At 39.6% G+C, this 14,110-nt stretch overlaps 1 protein-coding gene across 4 annotated transcripts in view; it reads left to right on the top strand.

The window, feature by feature from the left end:
* LOC135323500 (growth hormone receptor) overlaps positions 1-14,110 on the top strand; it is a 137,285-nt gene that overhangs the window by 7,306 nt on the left and 115,869 nt on the right. Inside the window, exon 1 of one of the 4 annotated variants that reach the window (XM_064500561.1) lies at positions 7,863-8,177. The exons of 2 other annotated variants lie outside the window; for them this stretch is intronic. The gene's annotated coding sequence lies outside the window, so the exon portion shown is untranslated. Of the gene's footprint in view, positions 1-7,862; positions 8,178-11,466; positions 11,573-14,110 lie in introns of those variants that run through there. One more of the 4 variants, XM_064500559.1, reaches the window with a different exon arrangement.

Below are 14,110 nucleotides of genomic sequence, written 5' to 3'. Positions count from 1 at the left end.
AACAGTAGGTAGATTTGAAAAAATAAATTTCTTTGACTTTATTGGGTTTAGATACACTTCTTCAGCGGCATGTAATTATGCACCAAAAGGCATACGCAAGTGTGTTAACTACAGAGGATGCTGCTTGACTGTGCTGAAGGCTTTGGCTTCAGACCCACAGGAAGGCCAGCCAGTGACATTAAGGAAAGATGGCATTTACCTGTTTAATTAGAAGTGGTATGGAGAACCTGCCTAACTGGCATCAGAGCAAAGATGAGAGCAGGAATATTTATATGGGTATGGTCTATACGCCATTGACTTTTCAGGCTTTACGTTGAAATCTGTTAAGCCAGAGCGCTCATATACAAGGGAAATAAGCAATACAGGTATCTTTGATCCACCTTGAGACATGGATGAATGCACATAATGCCATGATGGAAAAAGTAATGTTTTTTACTATTGTACCCAGGCCCATGCATTTGCTATAGCCCATTCTATTCCTCTTTCCCAATTATGAAGAAGTTAATATTTTATTAAAGTAATGAAAAACATTTTGAAAAACACTGCAGGTGCCTTTTCCCCTGTCATTCTGCAACTGCAGACAGAGGGTTCTTTCTGCAAAAGCCTCACGGACCTTTATGGATCCAATGAAAGTAAAAAGTCCTGCCATCAAAAAGAGAGAACACACTATATTTTGGGCTTAGGAAGAAAAAAATCCCCTCCCCACTTTTGTGCTGTCCGTTAATTGTTCACATTGACCTTGAGCCACATAACCAAAACAGAAGCTCCTATAGTCCATACAGAAGCTTCTATAGTCATGCTGCTGTTTTGTACACCAAGGTATAAATTTCAGATCTAATTAATTTTTAAAGAATTTTGGCCTACCGTTTGAACACTATTTTGGACCTAAGGAAGCTGAGAGCATGGTTAACAACAGGACATCTCAGAGCTGACGAGGGAGTAAGTTTTCCACAGTGGGCTGACGTGTTTTAAAGGTGTTTCAGTTTGCCAGATCATGCAGGAAAGGAGAGAAGGTAATGTGGAATGAAGGGTCAAGAGCCAGGGACTGCGTATAGATTATGAATAATTTCAGAAGGAAAGTAGAATATGTGCAGATAGAAAGACCGGGATACAAAAGCCTGGGGAACTGCTGGATGGTATTGGAAAGACTGAAGTTACAGGCTCTTACCCATTCGTTGGCACTATGTTAAGGTGAAAGCCAGGCATTAGTCACGTGACCAGTGATCAAACGAGCACGTTTAAGTGTGAAGATTTATATCAGGATGTTTGAGGTGGTTGGACTACACAGGAGAAGAACTCAAGATGATTAAAAATTCAAGCGTAACTTGAATTGCACCCAGAAGTGTAATGTCATATAGATTTTGCTGTAATAGTTATGCCGCTTTGCAGATGGATCTGTGGTGACAATAGAAATGTTTTTAGTAATGTGGAAGTTGTTTTGCAAGGGGCTTGCACTGCTGTGACTTCCCAAAGGCGTACTGGATTGTACGAGATTGTACTGTATTGTAGGAGACTGTCAATGCAGCAGCCCCTAACAAAAGGCAGGGAACTGGAAGACGGTACTTTTGCTGAAGTGACATTTTTGGTGACTTTTTGTTCTCATGGCTGAAACAGAAGAGGTATCTCTTGCTAATTATTTATTTGTCTGGATTTTTTTAAAACTGAACTTAGAAGGTTTTTGCCAAGGAGCCTGGTCCATCTGTCTGATAGAGGGTGTCATGTAATAATCCTTTTTTACGATGTAGACGTGCATTCTTATGAATACACTTATGGGGCACAAAAGAAGCCTTTTTTTTCTTCTTCTTCTTCCCAAGGTCTCAAACATCTTCACTGGTCAGATGTCTTGAAATTAGCATGAAAAGTATGTTCATTCCCTTTCAGATTGACCAGTACTACAGAGTAGCAACTTCAGTTGTAGCCTCTAGATCTAGAAGTCAAACAACTATTACTTTTTTACTCTTACAATTTTTTGTTTGCTCCATTAGGGTGGCCAGACTCTGTTGTCTCTTGAGCCACGTGCCAAAACCATCATACAGCTGAAAGTGGGAGTTGAATACGCTTGGTCAAGCAATTATTTTTCATTTAAGTTGTAAACCATTAAAATGCTTTTTTAGTGGGTGTACAAGCCCTCTTAAAATGTCACATATTAAAGCAAGTATTAACTTGCTTTATGTTGTCATTTTTTATAGGTACTGCTGCAGTGGACTACTAGCTTGAAAATCATTAGACCATTAAGTGCTTTTCTGTGGAAAAATTATATGAGCTGGCCTTAGAGAGAAGGAAAGTAGCAATAGATTGAGAAAGGAGGAAAGAGTCCTTTTAAACTCTGCTGTGTCTGTGTCAATATTGACCATGAGGAGGAAGGCAGTTTACTTGCAAAGACTTCCAAACGAGGATTTCTTGTTTTCTTCTGACTGCTTTTAAGCAGCTGTATTAAATAATTGACAAAGCCAAATATCAGAATGGTGATCCACAACTTACTGAACTTAAGTACTTAAAGTTGGCTTTGAACGTTCTTAACAGGACAATCCATAAAGAAGAATTATGGTTCCAAACTGTTGAATTGCGTGTTGCTTTATTGTATATAATCCACGTTGAACTTCATGCATAGTTATATTTAACAGACCAAGCAAGGTTATTTTGTTTTGTTTATTCCATTTTTTCTGACTGAAAGTTGGCTTGTAATTATGGGTATGATTTTTTGAATTGCATGTTTTATAGAAGGTGTAGAAGGATCTACAGAAGGTTCTTTCACAGGACAAGTGACCAATCTCTAGCTCTTGCCACATCATTGTACTTTGGCAGGGTAGCTCTGGTGGACAGTGACAAAATGCTATGTTTGTGACATTCTTAATATCCTTATAGATTGGTGTGTTCCAGATGTTTTATGCTTTGCTTACTTCCCACCTTAACAATACAAATAGGTCCTTCTCAGAAGTGTTATTAAAAGTCCCTGACTGCACTAGCACAGTTGTTCGCAAACTGAGGCTCATGGACCGCTTCCAGCCAATCCACAGAGAAGTCAATTTGTTAAAGTGCTGAGCTGTGCGTGGCTGAAGGAAAAGGCAGTCATAGCTTCAATTGCCCATTCAGCAGTCTTCAAGCATAGCTGCCTTGTGTTTCGTTCACAGTTCCTTTCCTGTTCCTCAGTGCTGGGATTATTGAGCAGAAGTTGAAGTCTCTGACAGAGTTTGTGCTAATGTATGTGAATTCAGCAATTGGTTTCCAGTGCGGAAGAAGCAGCAAATGATAAAACCTGTGCATTAGTGAACTTAAGAGCTGCAGAAGCTCTACAGAAGCTGTAGAGCTGCAGAAGCTTGTGTAGGTGGGCACTGGCGGATGTGGAAACTGGCTAATACAGAACATCAGGAAGTCTGAACAAGCAGCCACATTCATTACCATAATTGCTGGGCATAAATAAAGCATCTTCTGAGGAAAAATGAATTTTTATCCATATTTTGTTCTGTTTATGCAGTTTGTAGCGCAGCTGGCTGGCAATCATTTGGAGGTGCTATAATAACACAAACAATTATGGAGGAATTGAAAAGCAACAATAAAAAAGCACCAAAAGTATTTCCAGTTGTAACGCTGCTTCCAGGCTGTCATTGATTCTTTAAGTTGCATAAGCTTCTTGGGATGCGTTAAGGGACTGGGGTGTGAAAAGAGTAGAGAGGTCTTCTAATACAACAGGTCAAGGTTGAAGGGTGCATACATCTGAAGTGAACAAAACAGACTTTTTGGTTGCTCTGCATTATAAATAGTTGCTTTTTGACAGCTTTGGCTTTGGGCCTTGACTTTTGACCTCTGCTGCTCTTTGCATTCATTCCTTTGTCTTTTTCTTAGCAGAGCACTTCAGTTAGTACAGAAGATGACTAATGCTGTTTATGATGTTGTTTTATCGTTACAAACAATAAAAATGAACAAACGAACCCCCTCGTATTCTGTCTTCTTTTACTCCCTAGACCTCTGTTTGTCTTGTGGGTGAGAAGTGGTGCTTTCAACGCTATCCTGGTCACTCCTTTCATAGGAGTGGAACAGGACCCTACTGGATTATATGTAGAGAACTTTCTACAGATAGTGTTTTAAACTTAGGATGTATTTTATGCAGTGTCATTAGAATTTCTGGCCATTGCTTATCTCAAAGACCTATCTATGGACATCGCTTTAAATGTTGGCTGCTCGTCTTTCCCTTATTACCAGACATGTCACTGTTTAGAAGACAGTCATTTAATTGTAATAAATTTAAAAAAATGCGAAGACAGAGTGCCATAAGGACCATTAGAAATAATTATCATGGGATCAGAACGACCCACAACAGTGTTGTTTCATCTTGAATTATTAATTCAGTCAGGCATTGAGAAGTTGTGAAGAAAATTCAAAACAGTCTCTCTGAGTCTTGCCAGGATTACTCAGTGGAATCCCTTGTTGCCAGATGCTGATGCTGAATGAGAGAGAACAGCAGCCACCACGGGGGGATTAGTTTTCAAAAATTGCTCAGTCAGTATCAGTCCAGTTCTTCTAGGAGTTTATTAGTACTTTACTGACTACCCAACAGTTTGAATGACAAGCAAGCTGGTGGAAATGATATTTGAGTGAAGTGTTTTTTATCTATCTTGTTAGCTCTAAGAATGCATACAGCACATTTCATGCTTGGGAATTTAATGTAGCTGTGAGAAAACGGGTTATAGAATAGGTTGGAGGACTGGAGTGAAAGATTTGGTGTTAGCTTCTCAAGCAGTAGCTTCTGGAAGCGTTGTGCTGCTTGTGGCTAGGAACGTAGCCATGTTTCTGGCCATGACTGTGTTCTCTGCAGAGCTCAGAAAGACCTCAGCCAGCGGTGAACATTTAGATGATGTTTAGAGCGCTGTGCTAATGGCATTAGCTTCTAAACCATAGCAGAACCACTGCAGCAATTCTATTGGTTTTTTTTTTCTTTAAATCAGTGGAATATTTGGTGAGTGGTTGGGTATTGTTTTAAATGTGTTGTGCTCTCAGTTTTTATGTGCTCTTGGAATTAGTAAAAAGCCAGGTTCTGCTTATATTTCAAGGATAATGTATCCAACCCAGGATTCGCAGTAGTCTAAAAACAGACTATTTCTTTTATTAACGCCATTCTCTTTGGCAGTAGCATGAGTTGAAAGTTTTACATGAATTAAAGATTCATGGTGGAATATGAAGTCAAGCTATTAAAGTTATCTTGCTGCTGATCAGACCAGCTTGAGCAGTTTGTTAATAAAGAAGTGAAAATCCACCACTGCATTGACCAAGTATATTTAGTTGCTTCAGTGGTAGGTACTGCTGGAAGGAATCCAGCATCCTTTCTGGAGTCAGGTTTGTTGATTGTCGTATGACCCAGTTGGCAGCAAGCCTGTCTTGTGAGGCAAAGGGCAATAATATTCTTCACAACTACTTTGTTAAGTAATTGAAAAACACAGCCAGCATTGTTTGGGGCACATACGTGTTGGATTACCTATTGCTGCCAAGTTGCATGATATAAAGAAATTTTTTTCATCGTAAAACTTCCCTGCATTGTTCATCAGCAAGCTGAGCCTGAAGAGAACTCTTCTTCTGGTAAAACTTAATGGAGAGTTCCTAATCAAGGAGGCACTAGATAATGTCCTGTTGCTCACTAACAACTCTGCTTATTCTGAGGTTTATCATGCTGCACAAGAATTCCGGGCGTTTCCTCAAAACTCAGCATACTTTCAGAAAATTCAGATTGTAACTTCAAATGTTTATTAAACAGTTATTTTCATAAATTCAGAGAAACTTAACCAAGCAACAGCAGTAAATACATCCTCTTAGATGGATAATCTGAGTTTCTGACTCTGGTCTTTGCCATGTGATGATGTGTCTGTAGGAAAAAATCATTTCCTCACCATTCTCAGAATGTCTGTAGGTTTCCTCTTTAGCGAAACAGGGATCAGGCAGGCCCGAAGTGGAAAATGGCGTGCAAGAATGGAGATCGCTTCATGGAGAATTACCTGCCGATCTTCTGGTATGGTGCTGTCTTTCAGTGGATACGATCATTCTCTTTCTGCAAAATTAATATAGGCACCTGGTGTGGTTAGTCTGATCTTTTTTCTTCTCCTGTTTGAATTCTTCAGCCACCTGAACTCTTCCTGAAGAGTAGATTGGCACATGATCTCTTATTTTTCAAATTAGTCGTGCCAGTTCTGAATAAAAGAGCTTGGGCAAAAGCATTCCATATCTGTTGTTAAGTGGTTTATTTTCCAGACAAAAAACTGAATACTTTCAGCTCACATGGCATTATATGCTTCTCATTCCTAATTAATTTTTGGCATGTTCTTGGCTGTTTTGTAGACAGGAAAAATAAATTTGATTTTTATTTTAAGCATACAGCTGAAATGCCTCTATAAATGTATGCTAAAACAAAATTTTTATGCAAGTTCCATAGGGTGAAAAACTGTTGGGGGAAGTAAATGTGTGGATATGTTAACTTTTTCCTTTCTGAAGGAGTGATTTGCTTCATCCTTTATCAGTAACCACTTTGTCATGAAGGAATGAGACTGTTACATTTCATAACGGGGAATTGGTCATCAAGCATATTTGGTTATTTGCAGAACATTCAAATGTGTGATTTTCCCTGAAGGTATTCTGTGTACTGCAGCATGTTTTACCAAAGAAAAATACGGTGTTTACCTACCTGATTTTATACACAGAGGTTCATAAATGTACACGTACACAGAAGTGGATCTAGAGCTCTGACCTTTGATGCAGGGAGCTACAAAAACTCTCCTGAAGCCAGTTGTAAATATAGACTACATCAGTGAAAACCTTAGAATTTACCAGCTGGCCTTCTCTTTGCTTTATGGAATTTTATTCTAATTATCTTTTGACTGTCAATGTCTTGACAACTTGCTATAGTATAAGAAGCCTATTATTTCTCAAAGGAGCTGCAGTTTCTGAATCTGAAGTTAAATCTTTTGAGTCACTACAGTTAACAGAGTGACACAGCTTTGTTGCATATATTTAAGTACACGGTTTGGTTAGGAGAGTTTTGAACACGAAATACATTCAAAAGACTGTGGCCAAAAATTAAACATGAACGTATTCTACATAAGATTCATTCATTCAAGAGACTCTCATTTCTGTGCCACAGAGGCTGTAACGTATGTCATCAGTAGGATGCCAGAGCAGCTTTCCTGGTTTGGAGCACGGTTTCACACTCGGATCATGCTGAACTGAGATTCTTCCACCTCTGAAAAAGGTGGTTGCGCCCTCTCTCCCATGCAGGCTTTGTGTTCCCACTCTTGGTCTCTGTCAGCACAAATCATTTTGTCAGTGTAGGGCTACTCAGCTTGCATTCGAATCAACAAAATCATCTAACTGAGGAAAACGGCAACAGCAAGGACTAGTTTCATCCTAATCAGTGAGCTGATGCAACTTGTCACGCAAGTGCTGGATAGCAGGAGAGGTGGGGAGTCCGTGGTAGTGGGAGGCCTTGACATCGGAAAGGGCAGCCCACAGCCAAGTGGACTTTGATCAGACATGAGGCTGCTTTCTGACAGCCCCGCATGACAGATACGGTCAGTCTTGTCGCAGGACCGGGGTTAGAGACAGCCTTGGGACAGCTGGTGCCCCATGCCTGGGCAGGGGGACACTCTCCAGCATTGGGATCTACTTCCTTAACGTTGACTGCACTACAACTGCTACGTGGCCCAAGTTCATGCTTGCAGCCGTCGGGTGACCCAAGGACTCGTGTAACCGGAGACAGGGGTTGAGAGCTCTGCAAGTAGGGTGTTACAATCCCATTTCAGTCAAGGAGGGATGGACAGGATTTAACCATAGCAGCAAATGGGAAATGTGATCTAATGATGCCTGGTCTGTCTAGATGATACTATAGGATTTAAATATTTTTTTTATTTTGATTTATGTTTTTATTTAAAAGAAAATACTTGATCTGTTAATCCATAACAACTTTGTTATGCATCTGCAGAATTGTTACACTGAAAAAAAGCAGAACTTTACCTGAGAGTACAGGTTAATGCCAGTTTATTTTGTCAATATAAATTGGTCTGGTCCCTCCTGTGATTGTGACCTGCTAAAGGCAACTTAGTTCATAGCAGAAGAGGAAGAATATTGTAAGCATCTTTCACGTTGCCTGCACTTCTGAGGGTGTTAGTCCTTCAAAGAAATAGTGAAAATACGTGAAGGTGAGTTAATACAGTTGATTATTTTGCATCTTGGTTTGTTCGAAGTTAGGCAAGTAAATGTGTGTTGGACACCTCATTGGTTTGATGCGGATATTCATTCACAGTTATCATAAGCTTTCTCAAAATGCCGAGTGTCACTAGGCCAAAACTTCGGTTGCTGGAGAATATTCGTATGTTCTGCTATTAAGTATCTTCATTAAATGCCTGAATTATTAGTACTTTCTGAAGATTTTACTGACTGTAATGAGCTAATACCTAAGACTAAGATCTTATTTCAGCTACCTAAGTTTAATGCCTGATGTTCAATGGTACATGCAAAATTTTCATGGTATGTGCTATCTGCTATGATAAATAGGAACAGAGACTCTTGCCCAGGTGACATATTAATTTATTACTAATACTATATCATAGATATAATTTGCAATTCTGTAAATTGTGCGAAAATATCTGCCCTGGAAAACGGTAGACTGCCTTCTTGACTGCATTCAGGAATGGTAGGGTATTTTACAGCACAATATGAAACAAATATAGTTGCATGTGACTGCACTACATGTTGTCAAGTTATGCTTTTAATACTTTTTTTTGGTATGCTGTAAGCCTTTTGCAATCAGACACTCCCTGTTATTACCTGCTCCTTTATACCTTGCTAAAATGGCTGTAGGAAAATGTTTTTCTGAAATCTCAGATTTTAAGGAAATTTTGAATGTAGCCTGGTGAGATATTACAGTGCTTGAATTCCTAATTCGTAGTGAAAATATTTAGTCTGCCCTGTGCTTTGATGTATAAGCTTTTCATCATAAGCTTGACTCTGGATATAATCAAGTAGGGAATTGCTGGAAAAATAGCGTTTTCAAGAAACCAAGCCAGTTTATAATTTTAGGTCTCTTAAAAGTAGCTGGGGCTATTTAATTTCATAAATGCTGGGCTGCTCTAACATATTTGAACTAAAAAAAATCATTTTTTTCAGTCTGAAGCATGGTTTTAATGGAGCTGAAACAAAAAAACAGCTAAATGAAAATAATATAAATTCAACTAATAAATGAAAATACAACATTGAATTGTGTAAAATATTACGGATTAACTAGAAATAAAAATTGGTCCTCCTTTAAAACTATATTTCAATACAAATGGAGCCAGCTTAATTTTTTTCCTCACACCAAAAGGATCTGTTTGTTGAACTTCATCTTTTGCTCTTGTGCTGATGGCTGCTAGTTTTCTTTTATGGAGAAGACTATTTCTATGATGTTTATGAAGATACTAGAAATGCCACTGAACAGATTAAAAAGATACTGAATGAATGTTTACTAATGCCAGATGTTGATTATGCAAGATAATAATGTCAGATAAGGGTTATGATAGGCATGATACTGCTGCTAATGATAATGTGGTAGACACTAAATGGATGTCTCCCCCTGTCCCTGAGGAGTTTGCAGTGTAAATGGGAAAACTGTTACCCCTTGTGTAGATGGGACAGCAGAGCCACAGAGCGCAGTTGAGTGAGTTGCCACACAGGCTGTGGAGGCTCCACAACACTGTGGGTGGTTTTGCTTTTCTTAATTACGGAGTTGGGAAGTTACTCAAGAAACTTAATCAGAATTTGCTTCACCACGGTTGGTATTTGTGTTAGCACCACGGGCATGAAGAATTGTTGATTGGTGCTTTCTTTGCAACAATCTTTACAGACTGGAGGACTTACTGTATTTCTCTTCATTCCTTCTCCGTTCTGCTCCTCCATGTCTCACGTCTCTTTTGTAAGCCAAATACCATTCTTTAAACCTTTCTTCATAGGTCAGGTTTTCTGAACTTCTTATCTTTATTGCTGTCTTCTGCACACTCTTGAGTTTGTCAACAACCGTTTAAAGAATGAGCTGCCCAAAACAGAACATAGTGTTCACTAGCGCTGGAGAGTGGAACAATTAATCTCCTGGGTCACACATGTGATGCTCCCATTAATGTATTACAGAATTACTGTTGCCTTTGAGACAATGACATTGTGTTCTTGACTCACATTCGGTTTGTGGTTTACTCCAAACTCCTGTTCCATTATAGGGCTCTTTTTGAATTTTTTTTTCTTTTGCAAAACTGCACTCTAGCCAGTTACTCCTTACTTTATATTGGTTAATAGTAGTTATACTCTGACACTTAATCATATAATAAAATATTGAGAAAACTGTCTTCACTCATGGGAATACCCTAGCCATAATCACTCATACTCCTGTGATTCAGGAGGTCTTACTCATTTTCCCTTTTTTCTCTTCTCTTTTCCCTTTTTTCTCTTCTCTTTTCCCTTCCCCCCCCCACTTCATTTTTATTACTGCCCAAAACAAATGTGTTTAGAAGAGATGTGCAGATTGAAAAATGGTGTAGTGCAATAGACAAAATCCATCATTATTTCCAGGTTAGGGGTGATCACAAAAGATTTGCTGAGGAATCTGGAGAGGTTCCATCAGCTGCTTTAGCAGGACATTGAAGTTCTGCCTCTGGCACTGTCCTGTTGCAGAGTAAACGTGCAAAGTCCTGTTTGGTTTGTGGACAGCAAAGATCCTAACAGTGCTTTTTCATGGATTGAAGCGATAACTGTCGTGACCGAACTAAGCTTTTGACAGTATAGTTTCCCCTTTGGCCTTAACTGCTACTAATAAAACTTTGCAAATGTAACTACTAAACTGGCAGGCTAGTTTTTGTCAGCTGCAGGGAGGACCTTACTAAGAGCTTTTGCTCTCCCTGAGGTTTATTGCAAAATGAAAATGTTCTTTGTCTCTGGCATCAACTCAGGTTTGTAAACTTTGTTAACCAAAGAAATACTGAGTTCAGACTCCAAAATACTTGGAATCTAGTTGTTGACTTTTGGGTACATAGGGCCATTGCTCTCACTCAGTGCAGTTTTGTCCTGAAACTTCCGGATGATCCCTGTACACATTTTCTTGTTTATTCCCTTTTCTGTCAGAGGGCTCTTTCCTGGAAAACCAAATGGGAGCAGAGTTTCCAAATTGTGCTGAGGGTGATTGTTCTCTTTCGCTGTAAGAACATTCGGCGGGACGGACTGTAGTCGTTTTGCACGTTACTGGTTTTTAGCATTGGAGATGGAAATATTTGAACTCCTGGAGAAGATGTGTGCGTGGGGTGCGTACCTCGAGAGGGAGTTTGGCGAGTAGGAAGCGAGCATGGGGTCTAGCTTGGAGTGTCTGCCTGTAGGGCAAATGGAAAGGGGTGGTAGCTGGGAGGGGCCGAGTGGGCGACTACATGCCAGTAGTATTCTTCTGACCTTCACCCATTCTCCTTGGCACAGCTTGCCCCACTGTCTCCCAGCCTGTCTCCTTTCCCTGGACATCACAGCTTCTTTCCTCCTTTAAAGATGACCTTGGCTGCACATGTACTGAAAATTGGAGCCACAGGTGAGCTCCCATTGAACTGCCGAGTTCTTTGTCTTGGCTGGATTCCCAATCCAGGTGCTGGGTTATCTTATCTTTTATTTGTTGTTTTCTTGTCTGTGTGGGGATGGGAAGGACAGAAGGCAGTGCCAAATTATAAGGGCTGGTTTACAGAGACTTTGAAGATGTGAACTGTTTTGTACGGAAAAATAATGTTTTGTTTGTGCAGCATTAACCAATTTGCATTCCATTTTCACAGTAACAGCTCTTACATAATTACTGTGCACCATGGGCTACTTAAATGAGTTCTGTATGTTCAAGAGAACTTTTTAACCTGCTAAATGGATCATATGAAGAAAGTTAATGCTATTTGTATTTAATTAAATATTTGCAAAGCAAAGAGCGTACACAAAACACGTTACCCTTTATGCTCAAGCTAATCAAGAGACACCTGGCATCTTCTTGAGGGACGATGAGTTTGAGTTTTTGCTACAGCCAATTGACTGTAATAAAAGGGTTGATTCCTAAAAAGGACACTGTCTGCTTGAATATTGTGAAATTCGCTAATGTTAAAGAATGCCTGATTATGGGTACAGCCTCCCTTTTCTGATGGATCCTATCTATTTCTTGGTAATGTCATCTTCAGAGGGTTCAGGGAGAGGGCTGTAAAGGGGTGAACCCATATGGTAAGGCTTATTCTGTCCATTTTACCCCCCCCACACACATGCCCCCATGTCTGTTTAGCATCTGCCTAAGGATTTTATGCTAAACATGGTGCTACAGAATGCTTGAAGGCATTTCATTTCTTAAGAATTGTGGCATGCCTTTGGCTTGCTTTTAGTGAAAGTTTATAGCCTTCCTTGTTGCCTACAGAATTTTGCAAATGTGAATCGTAAGGGTTAATGCCCCAGAAAAAATAGAAAAGCTCGTTTTTAACACAGTTTTAAGCCAACCACATGACTATTGAATGCCTGTAGTGGACGTGGCAGTTTGAATAACTTTTTAATACGATCCTATTCACTGTTGTTGGTGTACAAACGCATCAGTTATTTAAATAACGAGAGCAGAAACAGTATTGTTCTTGACATCTTTTTTCAACCTGTGAGCAAACTGATGACAAGTTTTATATTAGCTGTGTGCGTGTTGCCCTCTCTGTGGACGCTACTTAGGCCCCGATCCTAAAGTGAGCTTTTCAAGGATAAAGCCATGTTAAAAATCACTGGTGCTCTCTGAGAATGTATACATTTATCCGAGAAGAGCTCATTCCATGGCTGGGCAGTAGAGAGGCAAAGCTGCAGGGCGTATCTTAGCGTGGAAGTGTTGTACGGGATCTTGTAAGTGCGCGGAAGGGACAGGAAGTTCTTAATAGTAAAACCGCTGCGTAGGGCTGAGTCATACTTTTTATATACAAAAAATGAGCTTTCATGTTAAAATAAACATCAGTTGTACTTGCTTGCAGGAGTCTTCTCCATTAAATTGTCATTTCAGGAGGGTGTCCTCCTGACTGATAGGATGTTATCCCAACCTTACCGAAGTACAGAAATTGCATTTCAAAGTTAAGCTGCTTTTAAAAAGTGAAGAAATCATCTTGCCTTCGCTTTCCTACTGTTTCTTTAAACGACAGTTAAACCAGCGGACTCTCAGGGCCACTTATCATTGAGAAAGATATGAATGCTGAGCTGGAAAGCAGTTTTGCCCTTTACAATTTATAGGCACCTTGACAGTGGCAATAAATAGCCTCTATTAAAAAGAAAGACTTGCGTTTAATTGATTGCAGGGGATGGTTTTTGCTTGTTTTTAATTGTAGTACCTAAGCTTTTTTCCTCCCTAAGCAGATTGTTACTTTCATTTGCAAGTTTTTTCATCTCCTAGTGCAAATATTAACCACATCCCAGAGCCATCTCATCTCCCAAGAGAAGGGAGCAGTGCTATTTCTTTCCTTGTCACATATGGCTCATGCTATGTTTTACTGGACACCTGCACCTAAAAAGAAATCCTTCCTGTACTGATTACTGAAAATACAGGTTTGGGTTCTTAATGTGCAGAAGATGTCATCACTGGAGCATCATTAGGCCCCTGTCTGACATATAGATAATCACACTGTTTCCCTCCTTTATGGATTTGAGTTGAATTTAGCTACAGTGATATTTCTGTGTTTGTGTAATTTGCGTGCTTTATAATCATTGAAATATCACAAAAGCAACCTTTTGGAAAGTACAGTTGACTTAATTTATATTTCTGATGGCTGTATCTGTTGGAGGAGGCATTTGGAGAAGGGAGGGGAAGGGATTACTGAGAAGGAGAAGAATGACTCCTCAGAAATGTTTGTCCTCTTTTCTTTCCTGCAATTGATTATTTCCATCACCAACTGGAGTGATCGGTGCCTCTCTGAGTAGGACTGGGGATGTGAGATGAGCCTCAGAAGCTGAAATACTTTGCAGCTTTTAACCTCCTTCCTTTGCTACATTTAAAAAGTTTTCAGTTGTTAGTTTTAAATCTGCTACAGGTTGGCAAAGTTTAATAACTGAAGGATGTTTGTCTGGTTTACACTAATTCTCCGTT

Source organism: Dromaius novaehollandiae, chromosome W (genome assembly GCF_036370855.1).
Source record: "Dromaius novaehollandiae isolate bDroNov1 chromosome W, bDroNov1.hap1, whole genome shotgun sequence".
NCBI classification, from domain to species: domain Eukaryota; kingdom Metazoa; phylum Chordata; class Aves; order Casuariiformes; family Dromaiidae; genus Dromaius; species Dromaius novaehollandiae.
This window is presented reverse-complemented; position numbering and strand designations above follow the sequence as displayed.